The sequence below is a fragment of the Ahaetulla prasina genome, chromosome 4, assembly GCF_028640845.1.
Source record: "Ahaetulla prasina isolate Xishuangbanna chromosome 4, ASM2864084v1, whole genome shotgun sequence".
NCBI lineage: Eukaryota > Metazoa > Chordata > Lepidosauria > Squamata > Colubridae > Ahaetulla > Ahaetulla prasina.
Genome location: NC_080542.1, coordinates 70651383 through 70665339, shown reverse-complemented (window position 1 = coordinate 70665339; position 13957 = coordinate 70651383). Strand labels below are relative to the sequence as shown.

Sequence of the window (13957 nt, the reverse complement as noted above, 5' to 3'; positions counted from 1 at the left end):
CAACAAGGAGAATCTGCTCGTTTGATCAACAGCTTTCAAAGCACCCATGGAATGAGTGAAATGGGCATCGAGAAGTCCCTGAGGCCAATGGCAGTGAAGGGCATTGTGACTCTCTGCTCCTGGACTCAGAAATCGGGAGAAAAACCTCAGCAGCTGTGCATTCTCTGGATTGGCGAAGAGGTCAAGAATGAGGACACCAAACCTTTGAGAAAGCTTTTGGAATAACTGAGGATGTAATCGCCATTCGATCGGGTCCAGGCGCACTCTGCTCAGCCAGTCCGCCTTGACATTGGAAGAGCCTGAGATGTGTGTTCCACTTTCACTGACAGTGTATACGTTTCTGCCTAATGCATCAGTTTCTCTGCTTCGGCCATCAGTGCCCTGGACTGGGTGCCCCCTTCTCGATTGATATGCGCCTTTGTGGCCATATTGTCCGTGAAAATCAATACATGCTGACCTGTCACTTCTGACTGAAAATGGCGAAAGGCCAGTCGCACTGCCCTCAATTCAAGCCAATTGATACTGTTCTTCTGTTCCACCGGGGACCAGTGCCCTTGAGCCACCTGGGACAGAATGTATGTGCCCCAGCTCTGAAGACTCACATCTGTTGTCAGAACAACTCAGTTGGGTTCCTGGAACACACACACCCGTAACAGAGCCTCCAATGAAGTGAGCATTGAACCCGAGACGTTACAACCACTGTGGCCTTCAAATTGCTGTGTCCTGCCTTCTGGAAGGGCAGTATGCAGTGGACGAGCATGACAGCAAACCCAGGGCACAATGGCTATACAGGAAATCATCTTCCCAAGTAGTTGGGACAGCAGGAGCAAGGAAACTGACCTGCTGGTGACTACTTGTGATGCCAATTCCTTGATTTATTTATTTATTTTTATTTTATTTATTTATTTTTCAAATTTTTATACCGCCCTTCTCCGAAGACTCAGGGCGGTGTACAGCAAATAAAACACATTAATCCAAAAATTTTAAAATACAATATCCGGTTTAAAAATCTAATTCAATCGCTGTATGTTAAAAATATTAAGTAAGAAAATTACAAAAATAGAATAAAACCCCTATTTAAAAGCCCACTAAAAACAATTGATGCTGCAATAGCGGTCGAGCGACAGGAAGACCTGGCCCTTGAGCGAGTCTATCACCACTCTCAAGTACAAAGTCTTCAGAGAAGGGCGGGATATAAATGCAAATAAAAATAAAAAATGTGGGTGGTAGGCTGCAGATGACTCTTTGGCAAATTGATGGTAAACCCATGAAGTTGCAGAATGAGAACCACTGTCTCGCTGTCCACCCTGGCTTGCGACAGAGATGATGACAGGATCAAAATGTCATCTAAGTAACACCGGATGCCTACTGGAACCACCCGGAGAGACGCTGCTACTGCCGCTAGTAATTTGGTGAATGTCCGAGGAGCTGATGAAAGACTAAATGGCATTGCCCCATACTGAAATGGAGATTGGCGTATGCAAAGCATAGAAATTTGCGATGTTCCAGGTGGATTGGGATGTGTAAGTAGGCCTCTTTGAGGTCCACCGATTACAAAAGGTCCTCCTCTCAAAGGCACCCTAGGATAGATTTCAAGCATTGCATTTTGAATCTCCTGTGTACAATGAACTGACTGAGTTGTTTGAGATTCAGAATTGTTTTCCAGCCTCCTGAAACTTTGGGTACCAAGAAAAGGATGGAATAGAAGCCTGCTCTTTCTTGGCCTTTTGGCACCGACTCGATGGCTCTGATATCCAAGAAATGTTGGATCTTTGCCTCCATGAGTTGTTTCTTGCTGGTCTAGCGGGAAACTGAACGCTGCAGGTATTGGTTGGGAGGACTGGATCGGAATTCCAAGGTGAGACCATACTCTGTCTGAAGAATCCAAGCATCTGTCATGGCGGACACCCACTGGTGGTGGAAATGTTGTAGACGACCACCGATGGGAAGTGACAGCTTGCCATAACGAAAAGGCTTTGTTTCACCCCCACGAAAGGGCTTCTTCTGTGCGGCTAAGTGTCTACTCCGATCCTGGAAAGACTGCCTGTCGAAGGTTCTATCAAAGCCTTGTGAATAGGATTGCTGGAAATAGGACCCATTGGTCCAGAATCCTGGCAAAATAGCTGCCACCGCAAGTAAGGAAAATATCTGCGGTCGGTCCTCTTGTAAGAGGAAGGCAACACCTTCCGTTTGTCCTTGTCTTCTATGAGAACTGGATCCAAACTCTCTACAAACAGGGCTGAACCTTTTTAAGGGGCTGAAGCAAGCTTCTACTTTGACTTCATGTCCTCCTTCCAATTGCGCAGCCATAACGGTGTGATGTAACAGTGAAGGCCAAGGCCCTAGAGGCAAATTTTGCAGCATCTAAGGATGCATCTGTCAAATTTTCAGTGGCTACAATAAGTTTATTAACCTTTTGATGAAGTCCAATGTCATCCTGTAAAAGCAGTTGTTGTATTTGGCAAAACCATATCAAAAAAGCCCAGTTAAAAAATGAGGCCGACATAGCAGCCTTAATGGCCCAAGCAGCTGCCTTGTGAGACATTAGAAAGGTCAATTCTGCTTTCCTATCCTCAGGCTTAAGACCTTCCACCATATCGTTGGAAAAAATAGTGGAGGAAATTAGAGCAGCCACCGGGGCATCCACAGAAGGCAAGAGAAGTGACTCCTTAAGTTCGGGCGCTGAACAATAAACTTTCTTCTCATGTCCACTAGGAGCCGCAAGTGAACCAGGCTGACTCCACAGTCGCTGAATGACCTCAGAAAAAAGTTTAGGACAAGGAATGAATTTCTGTTCTTAGGAATGAGAGAGAAATCATTGTTAGGATAGATCACCTCCTGATGTAGGTCCTGAGCATCTTCAACCACCCCCATATTGGTCACCACCTTAACCTTATGGAGTAAGGACTTAAAAAGTGATGGGCGAAATAGTCCAATATATGCCAGCCTACCTGGCCGCAACCCTTCGTCTTCAGAAAATTCCAGATCTTCTGGGCATTCCTCCCCCCATGACGAATCCTCACTGCTGGAGGAATCATGCTGGGAAGGGGATAAAGGTCTGCCTGACAAAGCAGGTTGCAAATGCTGATGAGGTCTGGTCGCTATCAAACATACCTGACTGGTTTGCTGAATCCCTGTTGCCATCATCTTGGATAGGGTGTCAGAAATTAAAGCCTGAATATCCACAGGTCTATAAGAAGGCCCTCCTTCCGCACGGAGCCCTGCTGCAGTCCAAGTAAACATGGCCTCAGGAGCCTGATGCCCTGGCGCCAAGTGTCCAGTAAATCCCACAGGCGTTGCACTCTGGCTTACAACAGAATCAGCATGCGCAATCTCAAGTAACGGCTGAGAAGAAACACCAGCCTCAGATGTAGCCCAACCCTGGCTTCCAGCAGCTGCAACAGGTTGCAATGGGAGAAAAACAGCTGGAGCAGCTGATATGGCTTCAGCTATAGAAGTACGCAGGTGCTCTGCAATCAAAGCAGTGCGCTGTGCCTTATCAAATTGTTTCTCTAAGGCTTTGTGACGCCTGCTAGCATCTTTGTCTGCCACTGCAGACCTTTTTGTAGCTCCTCCTGATGAAGATCTAGTTTTGGCTGACTTACTTCTGGTAGATTTTGCAGCATGTTTAGATCCAGCACGTGTGGACTTATGGATTTTTGGAGGGCTAGCATCATGCTCCAAATCAGATGATAAAGCAGAATCAGACATGATAAGCAGGTGAAAAAAACCCTTCTCAATAAGTCCAGAAAAATTTCTCAAGGAATATGTCTTCAATCAGAAGAAAATATGGCAAGGGAAATTCCCAATCACCATACAGACAATGCCAGCTCAATAAATAGGCTGGGCTTAAATATCACAGTAGATAATGGACCACGTTGTTCCCAGGCAAGCCTGTCCACCAAGAAGCTGCTCCAATCACAGGATACAGACTGCAAGATCCACAGCTAGCAGAAAGATCCAGGCACAGAATGACCAGAACAATAGGCGCAGTCAAATGATTCTTTAAGTGCTGCTTTGGCCAAATACTAGGCAAGCTGACTCAAATAGCACTCGAGACTTCTCTCAACTCTGACAATGCCCAGAGTATTTCCAAAATGGAGGCTGTGAGCAGGAAGGACTCCACTGCGCCAGCTGAAAAACAGTCAAATTATTTGGCGCCAAACCGATCCACACTTCCAAAATAGCGGACGTGATTGGAAAAAGCCTCTTAGAAGTGCCACTGCTGTCCTCCAGCAAAGAAAACAGGCGCAGAAGCAAAACCAAGCCTCCCAAGCGCTGCAAAGCTTTTCCTGATCGTCAGAGTTTGCACCGACGTCCCAGTCAGTGACTCCAGAGCCACCCTTAAGCAAACTGCGATGGTGGAGCTGCGATGGTGGAGCTGTGATGGTGGAGGAGGCTTAGCTTGCAGACCAGCAAACCCACACACCCACCAGCAGCAATTTAAACATTGGAGGAGCCCAAATGGGACACAACTCCAGAATGCTGCCCCACAAAAGAACCAGGGTGGGGAAGACAACCTCGAGTTCCCAGGGAAGTCTAACTACCCACCGGCAGCTAAGGAGAGCAATATCTCCTACCTATTCCAGATGCGCAGCTCCAGATATCAAGGAAAACTTCCCCCACAAAAAATAAACTTAAATCAATCCAAAGTAAAACAAAAAAAGAGGTTAATCTGACATCTATTTGCCAGAGAACTGAACTCAGGTCTTGATCGATAGACTGAGTGAAAAAGACTGAAGACCACAGGAGGCATGGTCATGGAAAAGAAAAAAATTACACTCAGTCTTGAGCAAATAGATGAGAGATTAACCCATACGTGGAATATCGGAGCAGCACAGTGGAAAATATGTATGTGTTTACCTACTGTAATCCAGGAAAGGTAAAGAGGTAAAGAAATGGGGAATCCACTTATCACATGCTATAATCTGCACAGATGTTCATTATCATGGCTGGTGAGGAAGAGGTAGAAAATGGGGAAGAGATTTCTTAAGCCAGCATTTCCAGCCAGTTTAAGCAAGGGAGACTAACAGCTTAGTGTAGAAAAGCCCTAAAATATATTATTATTAAATGGAGCACCAGAATTACCGATACAACCCTTCACTTTTCCTCATTCTATTTTCAAATAGATAAATGTGTACAGCAAGAAAGCCTCTTCTGTAGGAACTGAGCTGTCTGAACCACAATCTTGAGTGTTTTTAGTGCTAATTCATAGCCTCAACAAATTCTTGAAGATTTCCGAAAATAAAGAGGCATTTGTAACTAATTTCAGTGATTCTGAGTATGTAATTTGCTGCATAAGAACGTTAGTATTCCAAAAAGGACAAAGAAATTTATACATAGACTGAGATATTGGGTGGTTATGGTTTCTAGCAAACACCCAAAATCAACATAAATCAGTAAAAACAAGTGAGAAATATAATTATTTTACAGATGGATTATTAGGAAGCAAGAGGTTGAATAAATATCCTTCATAACTTTTGGATGATCTGCACTTAGTACATTCTTAAATCCTACTTCATATAAAATTCTTATAAAAATGAAACTGCAATAATTTAAGTAGATGGCCTATTCTCAAAGCTCCGCTTTCACTTTTGACTTGTAAAAGCAATGTTGATGGAAATTTAGGGGCTGCAGTTCAGAGGTGGTATTCAGCTCGTTCGGCGAACCAGTAGTGGAAATTTTGAGTAGTTTGGAGAACCAGCAAATATCATCTCGGGCTGGCCCTGCTCCTGCCCACCCGCCACTCTCCCAGTCCATCTGCTCACCCCACCTGCCCAGCTCATCACCTCTCTGGCATAGAACAATGTGTGATTCCTCATTTGCATTGATCACACAGTCTCTGTGGCTTGCCTGCCTTTCCACATGGTGCCTGCGGCCCAACTGAGCAGCAAGTAAGCCTACAAGTTGCGGCCTACCTAGCTGTCCCCCCCCCCATTCCCAGTCTCCAGCTTGCCTGGTTTGCTTTGTTACCACAGCTCCATCCCACACAGCACTGCGACCTACCTAGCTGCCCTCCCACCGTCCCTGGAACTTGCCTGGCTTGCTTCGCAGTTCACTTCAGCCAGTCAGGGAATGTGCCATTCCCCAGCTCCGGCCTTGCCCCAGAGCCTCCACCCGCTTGCCATTCGCCTCAGCCGGGGATCACACCATTCCCCTGCTCCAGCCTTGCCCTGGGCCTCCGTCATCATGCCACCACACACACACCCCAGCGTCAAACTACGACCCCCTGGGCCAAAGCAATTTATTCAGCTTGGGGCCTACAGCACCTGTAAGAAGTCCCATCCAGAAAGTGCTGCTGCGGAGATCTCGCAGCCCCTTCTTCCATCCCTTGTCAAGCTTCAGTCACTTGGGGAGCTGCTCCTTGTGCTCTCTGGGTTGGCAGCTGCTTCTCTCTGCTGCTGCTCTTGCTGGGAGAGCTGTCTTGTGCAATTTAGCAGCTGTGAGCCGCCACTTTCTTTTAAGTCCTATCCGGAAAGCACTGCGGTTGAAAGAAACAGCATTCAACCTGGCTGCTTCTCTCTGCTGCAGCGCTTTCTGGATGAGACTTAGAGGAAAGCGGAGGCTCATGGCTGTTAAATTTTGCTGTGCTCTGCCAGATGCTCTCCCAGCAAGAGCAATGGTGGAGAGAACAGCCACTGGCCCAGAGAGCACATGGAGCATCTCCCCAAGCGCCCAAGGCATGCCCAGCACCAACAAGGGCCGCAAGAAGCGGGATCAAGATGGCTGGGAGGCCTGAGAGAAAATTCCTCCCCTGAGGGCCACCCGCCCAGAGACTGCCGCCACCCCTCTGGTGCTCTCCTTCCACCACCACTCTGGTCTCCTTCTGCCGCCATGCTAGTCTCCTGCCACCACCACTCTGGTCTCCTTCTGCCACTGCTCTGGTCTCCTTTTACCACCTCCACTGCCATTCTGGTCTCCTACCATCACCAATCTGGGGCTTGACTTCAGGATGGATCAGTAAGTTCTTGCTTTGCTCCTCAGGAAGGGCTCCATCGTGGAGGGCTGTGTGCCCAGACCAGGCACTTTCTCTTGGGCCTCCTGCCTTGCATGGGGCAGTTGGAGGAGGAAGTGTGTAATGGGGAAGGCTGCCTGCAGTTTTTGCAGCCAAAGCCGAGATATCTGTGAACTTGTATGTATGAAGTCTTCTGCCTTGAGCAGAAGGTTAAGAATAGAATAGAATAACAAAGTTGGAAGGGACCTTGGAGGCCTTCTAGTCCAACTCCCTGCTTAGAGAGGAATCCCTACATCACTTTAGGCCAATGGTTACCCAATATCTTCTTTAAAACTTCCAGGGTTAGAGCATTCACAACTTCTGGAGGCAAGTCGTTCTACTGATTAATTGTTCTGTCACAAAATTTCTCCCTAGTTCTAGGTTACTTCTCTCCTTGATTAGTTTCCACCCATTGCTTCTTGCCCTGCCCTCAGGTGCTTTGGAAAATACTTGACTGCCTCTTAATTTGTGGCAGCCCCTGAGATACTGGAACACTGCTATCATGTCTCCACTAGTCCTTCTGTTCATTAAACTAGACATACCCAGTTCCTGCAACCGTTCTTCATATGTTTTAGCCTCCAGTCCCCTAATCATCTTTGTTGCTCTTCTCTGTACTCTTTCTAGAATCTCAACATCTTTTTTACATCGTGGTGACCAAAACTGAATGCAGTATTTCAAGTGTGGCCTTAACAAGGCATTATAAAGTGATATTACCACTTTACGTGATCTTGATTCTATCGCTCTTTTTTTATACAGCCTAGAACTGTGTTGGCTTTTTTGGCAGCTGCTGCACACTGCTGGCTCTTATTTAAATGGTTGTCCACTCTCACATGGTCAGATCCCTCTCAGTTACTACTATTGAGCAAGGTACCACATATATTGTACCTGTGCATTTTGTTTTCCATGCCTAAATGTAGAACCTTAATTTTTTCACCACTGACCTCCAAGATACCTAAAGTCTCCAAAACAAGGGAATTTGCTTAAATTCTTGAGTGTGTGTGTGAGTGTGTGTGTGTGAGAGAGTGAGAGTGAGTGAGTGTGTGTGAGTATGTGTGTGTGCGTGAGTGAGAGAGAGAGGGAGAGGGGGAGAGAGGGAGAGAGAGGAGATGGAGAGAGAGAGAGATGTGACTTCTTGGGGGTGCATTTTGGAGAAGTATCAAGAGAAATGCTAAAAGGGAAATTAATTGGGATTAAATTCCAAATGAAATTGCATCTTCAGGATAAGGAGAGATGAAGAACTTTCAAATATAGGTTTCTAAAAATCTTATTAAAATGAATGTCTAGAGCAGGGGTAGTCAACCTTTTTATACCTACTGCCCACTTTTATTTCTCTGTTAGTAGTAAAATTTTCTAACCGCCCACCAGTTCCACAGTAATGCGCCATGTATTGTCGTCTACGCATGCCTCTCACACATCGTGAATTAGGATTGGGGGGGCGCCCGCTACCAGCTCTGCTTGTCTGTTACAGCTGGATGGTGTGGGAGGAGATGCACGAGCTATTCTGGGATGAGGCTCTTTTATTTGCGGTCGCACTATAGCACCATTTATTTTCACTTACGTAACGTGAACTAAACTTATGCGCAGGAGATACAAATAGTATATTTTCAGAAATTTAAATTGTCACAGGGAATTTTATGAAAACCTAATGAAAATGTTTTTAAATAATGCTATGAAAACTTTTTAAATAGTCAATTAAATAAAAAAAAAAGGAAAGTGCTTCAGTGTTGGACAAAACCACTACCGCCCACCATGAAAGCTGGAACGCCCGCTAGTGGGTGGTAGGGACCAGGTTGACTACCATTGTTCTAGTCCAACTCCCTGCTCAAACAGAAACCCTATTATTTCAGACAAATGGCTGTCCAATCTCTTCCTAAAAACCTCCAGTGTTGGAGCATCCGCAATTTCTGGACGCAGGCCATTCCACTGATTAATTGTTCTAACTATGAGGAAATTTATCCTTAGTTTAGGTTGGCTCGCTCCTTGATTAGTTTCCATCCATTGCTTCTTGTTTTGCCTCCTGGGGCTTTGGAAAATAGATTGACTCCCTCTTCTTTGTGGCAGCCCCTTAAGTTATAAGTCCTCTCCCCTTCACCTTCCAGCAGTGTACTGTTTTTCCAAACACCCAGGCCAGGCCAGGCAGTAATTCCCAGGGAGGTGCCCCAATCGAGGACACTCAGGCTGTATCCCACGGCTTGCATAAACTGCTCCCGTCCCTTTCAACTTCCCTCGGGTGCGCAGGGCCGGCAAGCAGCTCTTCTTCCGAGAAGAGGAGGGTAGAGGCAGGCGCACCGGTAGAGAAGGGCTTTGGCTGTTTGTTCTGCTGCAAACCTGAACCCTTGCCAGGACTCCTCCCCACTGGGTGTCGGGCTTCCCAGCAAGCTCCCTGCACCTTTGCTGCCTCGGTCAGAGCCTGATTCTGGAAGCAGCCCGGGGAAGCGCAGAGGTCAGGACTCAGTTGGTGAAGCAGACACTATGCAAGTAAGGCAAGGCACTGCCACCTGAAAACACTGTTGCCACGATCTTGGCAAGCATTTTCGGGTGGCAGTGCTGCAATCCCCTCAAATTTCAGGCAGCAGATCTAGCTAGGAGGAAAGGGAAAGTGAGTCTGTGGAGAAGGAAGAGGAGGATGCGCCAAATACCATGATTTTTTATTTAGATTGGAGAAAAGATCTATGTGGAGCAAATTTGGGGTCTAAAATGTTTTAAATCATAACACCAATTCACTAAGTCAGGCTTCTGCTATTGTAAGAGAATGCAGACTTGAAGTTTGAAGTGATATATGGAATCAATGCAGTTAGTTGTGTATATTCTGTACAGAATGTCTGTACAGAATGTCTTTATAATGCATATCTCTTTGGTCTGCAGCTTTCAAATCTAATTCCTTTTATGAATCTTAAGCTACATGCCTCTGAATATTTTCCACATCCATTAACATCTCATCAAACTTTAAAAAAAAAATTCAATTAAAGGCTGCATATCACCAAAAGTTATTTTCTCAGATTTCAGCTACTCTTGCTTGTCTGTAATCTGATATATTTTTATTCTGTGAAATTTAACTAGGGAATAAAGAATGCTGAAGCAGAAGGAAACAGCAAAGATATTTTCTGGATATTTCAATCCAAGATGGAAAGAATTTTTTTTAAAAAAAATATTTTTTAAAAAATTAAAAAGAAATAAATTCCAAGTATTTTGCACATAAAAATATGTGCAATATTAATGTAAATCAAATGAAAGCATTCTATCATATAAAGGCATGCTATGTTTCCATATAGGAAAATGAAACTTAGTTGGAACAATAGCATAAATCCAAAAAAAAAAGAACAGCTAGAGTCCAGCAGAGGATTGAAATAAATCAGCATTCAATCAGACGGTCTAATTTAAAGATTAAAAGCAAAGTAGATGTTCAAAAAGTAAAGTTAGAATCTAGGCATGTTGAAAAACCAAAATGCTGAAAGAAAGATGGATGCTCATGACTTTCTGACCTTTCCCAAAGGAACCTGGAATCTTCAAGATTCCCCTTCCCAGATGGGTCCACAGCCATCCAAAAATCATTTTTGGTCATTCTTAAATGCCAGCTTTGGCACCAAAATCAGCAGATCACTAGCAAGAGAGAAAACGCTTCTTACCATTCAGCAGCCATCTTGCTGTTGTACAGTATTTAGACTCTAAAACTGAAAAAAAAAGAAGAGCTACCTGCATTCTTGATAGAAGAATAACAGAGCACAGGGTAGGAAACCTGACCTGAGAATTTTCTTCAGCTCTACTCTCAGCTGATTCCTGGGAAAAGAGAAATGTTCTTCCAACTCATGACCACAACAAAGGATAATCCCCAGGGTGAAATTAAGCATGTTGCAAAAGGGTTTTTGAGTTGAATTTGATACCAGAACATAAATGAAATAGAAAATAATCTTAGAGAATAAATAAGAAAAAGATTTATATATACTTGCCTGACAATAACACTGATTAAGCTCAGTAAGCTTTAATACTAAATAGATATTAAAATTCTTAATGCCATATCAATCTGACCAAGGAAGAGATTTATGCATTAATAACAATTTTCTATTCTTCATACTTCCAGATTTACTGGACTATAACTTCTGTCTCTTAAGGCAGTATGGTGGCTCTTTGTGCTGAGAAAGATATCATGTTTCCCCAAAAATAAGACCTGGTCTTATATTTTGGGGGGGGGCTTCAAAATAAGCACTGGGGCTTATTTTTGGAGAAAGTCTTATTTTTTTACACCTACAGAAAGTGGCAACCGAAGGGACCGATGGGAGTGGGAGCGCTGCTACAGCCAGGCTGGTACTTTGCCCGCAGCCACAACTCACCGAGATCTCAGCACGCCCTGGCCTCTGCCTGTTAACCCTGCTGTTGCTGGGACACTGGAGCTCGGATCTTGCTTAGGCTGCTGCTACAATGAGGCAGAAGGCCATGCAGCATCAGGATTGCCTGCCCTACCCCCATGTCTCTGCCTGCTGCCAGTGCCACCACACAGTGAAATCACCTCTCTCTATCTAATCAGGTGTCAACCTGTCCCACCATCTCCCAGTTTGCCTGCTGTTGCAATGCACCACATGCATTAGGATCACCTTCCCCGTTCCTCTGTCCAGTTGCTGGGCCTGCTACACCTGCTTCTGCTGGCCTTGTCAGGGCTCTTCACTCCTGGCCGCACTGCTCTCAAGCCACCCTTCTGGGCTGCTCCTGCCTGGCAGGGGGGCCAGATCTACAACCTCCGGAGTGCCCTCCCACGGCAGGCTGCCAGGGCCCCTGCACTGCAGGGCACTGCAGCTCTTGTGCTGGCTGTGCAAGGTGGGTGTAGGGTTGCCCATGGGTGCCTTTGGCCTCTATTTCACCTGCAGATGCTCTGCTGCCGCTGCCGGGCCCGACCCACTGCAGCCACCACGAGATGAAGTGAGGTGGCAGGGAGTGGAGCTGTCTCTCTCCTCCTGCCAGACTGCGTAGGGCAGGGGAGGGGTACACAGTCTGGCCTGCATGATGCATGGAGCAGCTACAGCGGAAGATAGTGGAGGGTGCTTGGTAGAATCCTGGGCTTGGCAGCGGGCTGGGCAGAAGGCAAGGTGGTGGCAGCAGAGCAGCCACAGCTGAGGTAGAGGCCCCAAGCCCACTTTGCACAGCCAGCATGAGAGCTGCAGTGCCTTGCAGTGCAAGGGCCTAGGCAGGCCAGCAGCATGGGGGCACTCCGGAGGTTGTAGATCTGGACTGACTTGCCTTGCATCAGGCAGGAGCAGCCTAGCAGAGCAGCATGGCCAGGAGGGTGAAGAGCTCCCGCGAGGGCAGCAGCAGGAGGCGAAGCAGGCCCAGCAGCCAGGCAGAGACAAGGGAGGAGATGATTCCAATGCACCGCATCACTTTCTGCCCCATCACAGCAGCGGGCAAGCCAAGAGATGGATTGACACCCAATTTAATGGTGGCAGGCAATTCTGACACAAGGGTAAATAAACATGCTTCCTTGCTTTTGGTAGGAATTGCCTATTTAAAGTAGACATTGAACAATAGCACCTATTGGGCCAACATTACACAAGGCTACTATACAATATGAATATGTACTTTGATCTTAAGGTTTCAGAAGCAGAATTTCAGTGTACCCAAGTGCTTCAGCCAGGTTTGGACATGGTAGCTTTTAAAACAATAAACTGAAGGAGGTTATGCCATTGTTTTTATTTCTACTGCAAAAATAAATCCATTTGTGAATGCAGTATGGACTGATTTGACCTGACCTGACATTTATAGCTGGGTCTGTAGTTTTCAATATTCTTAACAATTAAAAACTCAGATACATAAAATAGATGTAAAACTATTGCACTTAATCTACATTTGCCATGTAGTCATAAACACTATAAATACAGTGCCAACAAAGAAGTATTTAAACTGGCAGAACTATGATGCGATTTTTAACTAAAACTATTGCTTTTCAGCACTCTGACACAAATTTGTTTTGCTGCATTCATTATCAGAACAGAAATCATTTGTCTTCTTGGCTGATTAAAGGAACTATTGTTTTCTCATATTTTTGCCTCCTCAGTTCTATCACTGGGAGCATTTCAAGTAAAAAGTACAAAGGATTTCCCTACCCATCAGTGGGAACAAAGCACACTTATACAACAATTCAGCATGCTTGCTTCCTAGAAGCAGATCAACTTAAAAAAGAAGCTGCCATGTTCTTGAAGAAATTATTACTCATATTTTATAATCATGAGCACAAATTCTTCTGCTTGAGTAAAAATAAAAAAAAGAACATGAAATTCTAGCCAGGCATACTTCTTTAATAATTGGTAACCATTTGTTTAGTTATTAATAGACTTTGAACATATCTCATTATAGAAAAGCTACCACAGAGACAATAGTACCTATCAAAGTGATAAACAGTACCTTATTATATACTGTTCTGTAATTTTTTATTAATTAAATTTTTATTAATTTTATAGGGTTGATTGTATTTTAAAATGGGGCCAAATTGAATAACTTTTTTAATGTTTGTTTTTAGTATTGTATGCGTTGTTGCTGTATTTTATTTTGGCTGTAAACCGCCCTGAGTCCTTTGGGAGAAGGGCGGTATACAAATTAAAATAGTAGTAGTAGTAGTAGTAGTAGTAGTAGTAGTAGTAGTATGAGTTCTGTAATCTGAAAATTGGACCCGTGTCCAATCTAACTTCTCTGAATGACCTGGAAACATCTGTGCAAATCAAGAAAGATGTGGTACCTTCAGCCTTAAAAAAAGCAATGGGCTGCCCACTTTTGATAAGATCATCTTTCAAACTCAGTCTCCAATCTTCCCTTTTTTTCAGGGAAGTCTTTAAAAAAGAGGATGGAGAATTAGCAACAAGAGATAGTAGATGAAGCAAGTTAAATGGATCATTTCCTGTTAGGATTTAAACCTAGATATGAGACAGGAATTGCACTAGTTGTTCAGATGAGTTATCTTTCTTGGTATCTGGAGATGGA

The 13957-nt window shown here is 44.8% G+C and overlaps 1 protein-coding gene across 5 annotated transcripts in view; it reads right to left on the bottom strand.

Annotated features, from left to right (window-relative positions):
* ELMO1 (engulfment and cell motility 1) overlaps positions 1-13957 on the bottom strand; it is a 499623-nt gene that overhangs the window by 468090 nt on the left and 17576 nt on the right. The window contains exon 1 of one of the 5 annotated variants that reach the window (XM_058179688.1): positions 10621-10640. The exons of the other annotated variants lie outside the window; for them this stretch is intronic. The gene's annotated coding sequence lies outside the window, so the exon portion shown is untranslated. Of the gene's footprint in view, positions 1-10620; positions 10641-13957 lie in introns of those variants that run through there. 5 annotated transcript variants of the gene reach the window in all.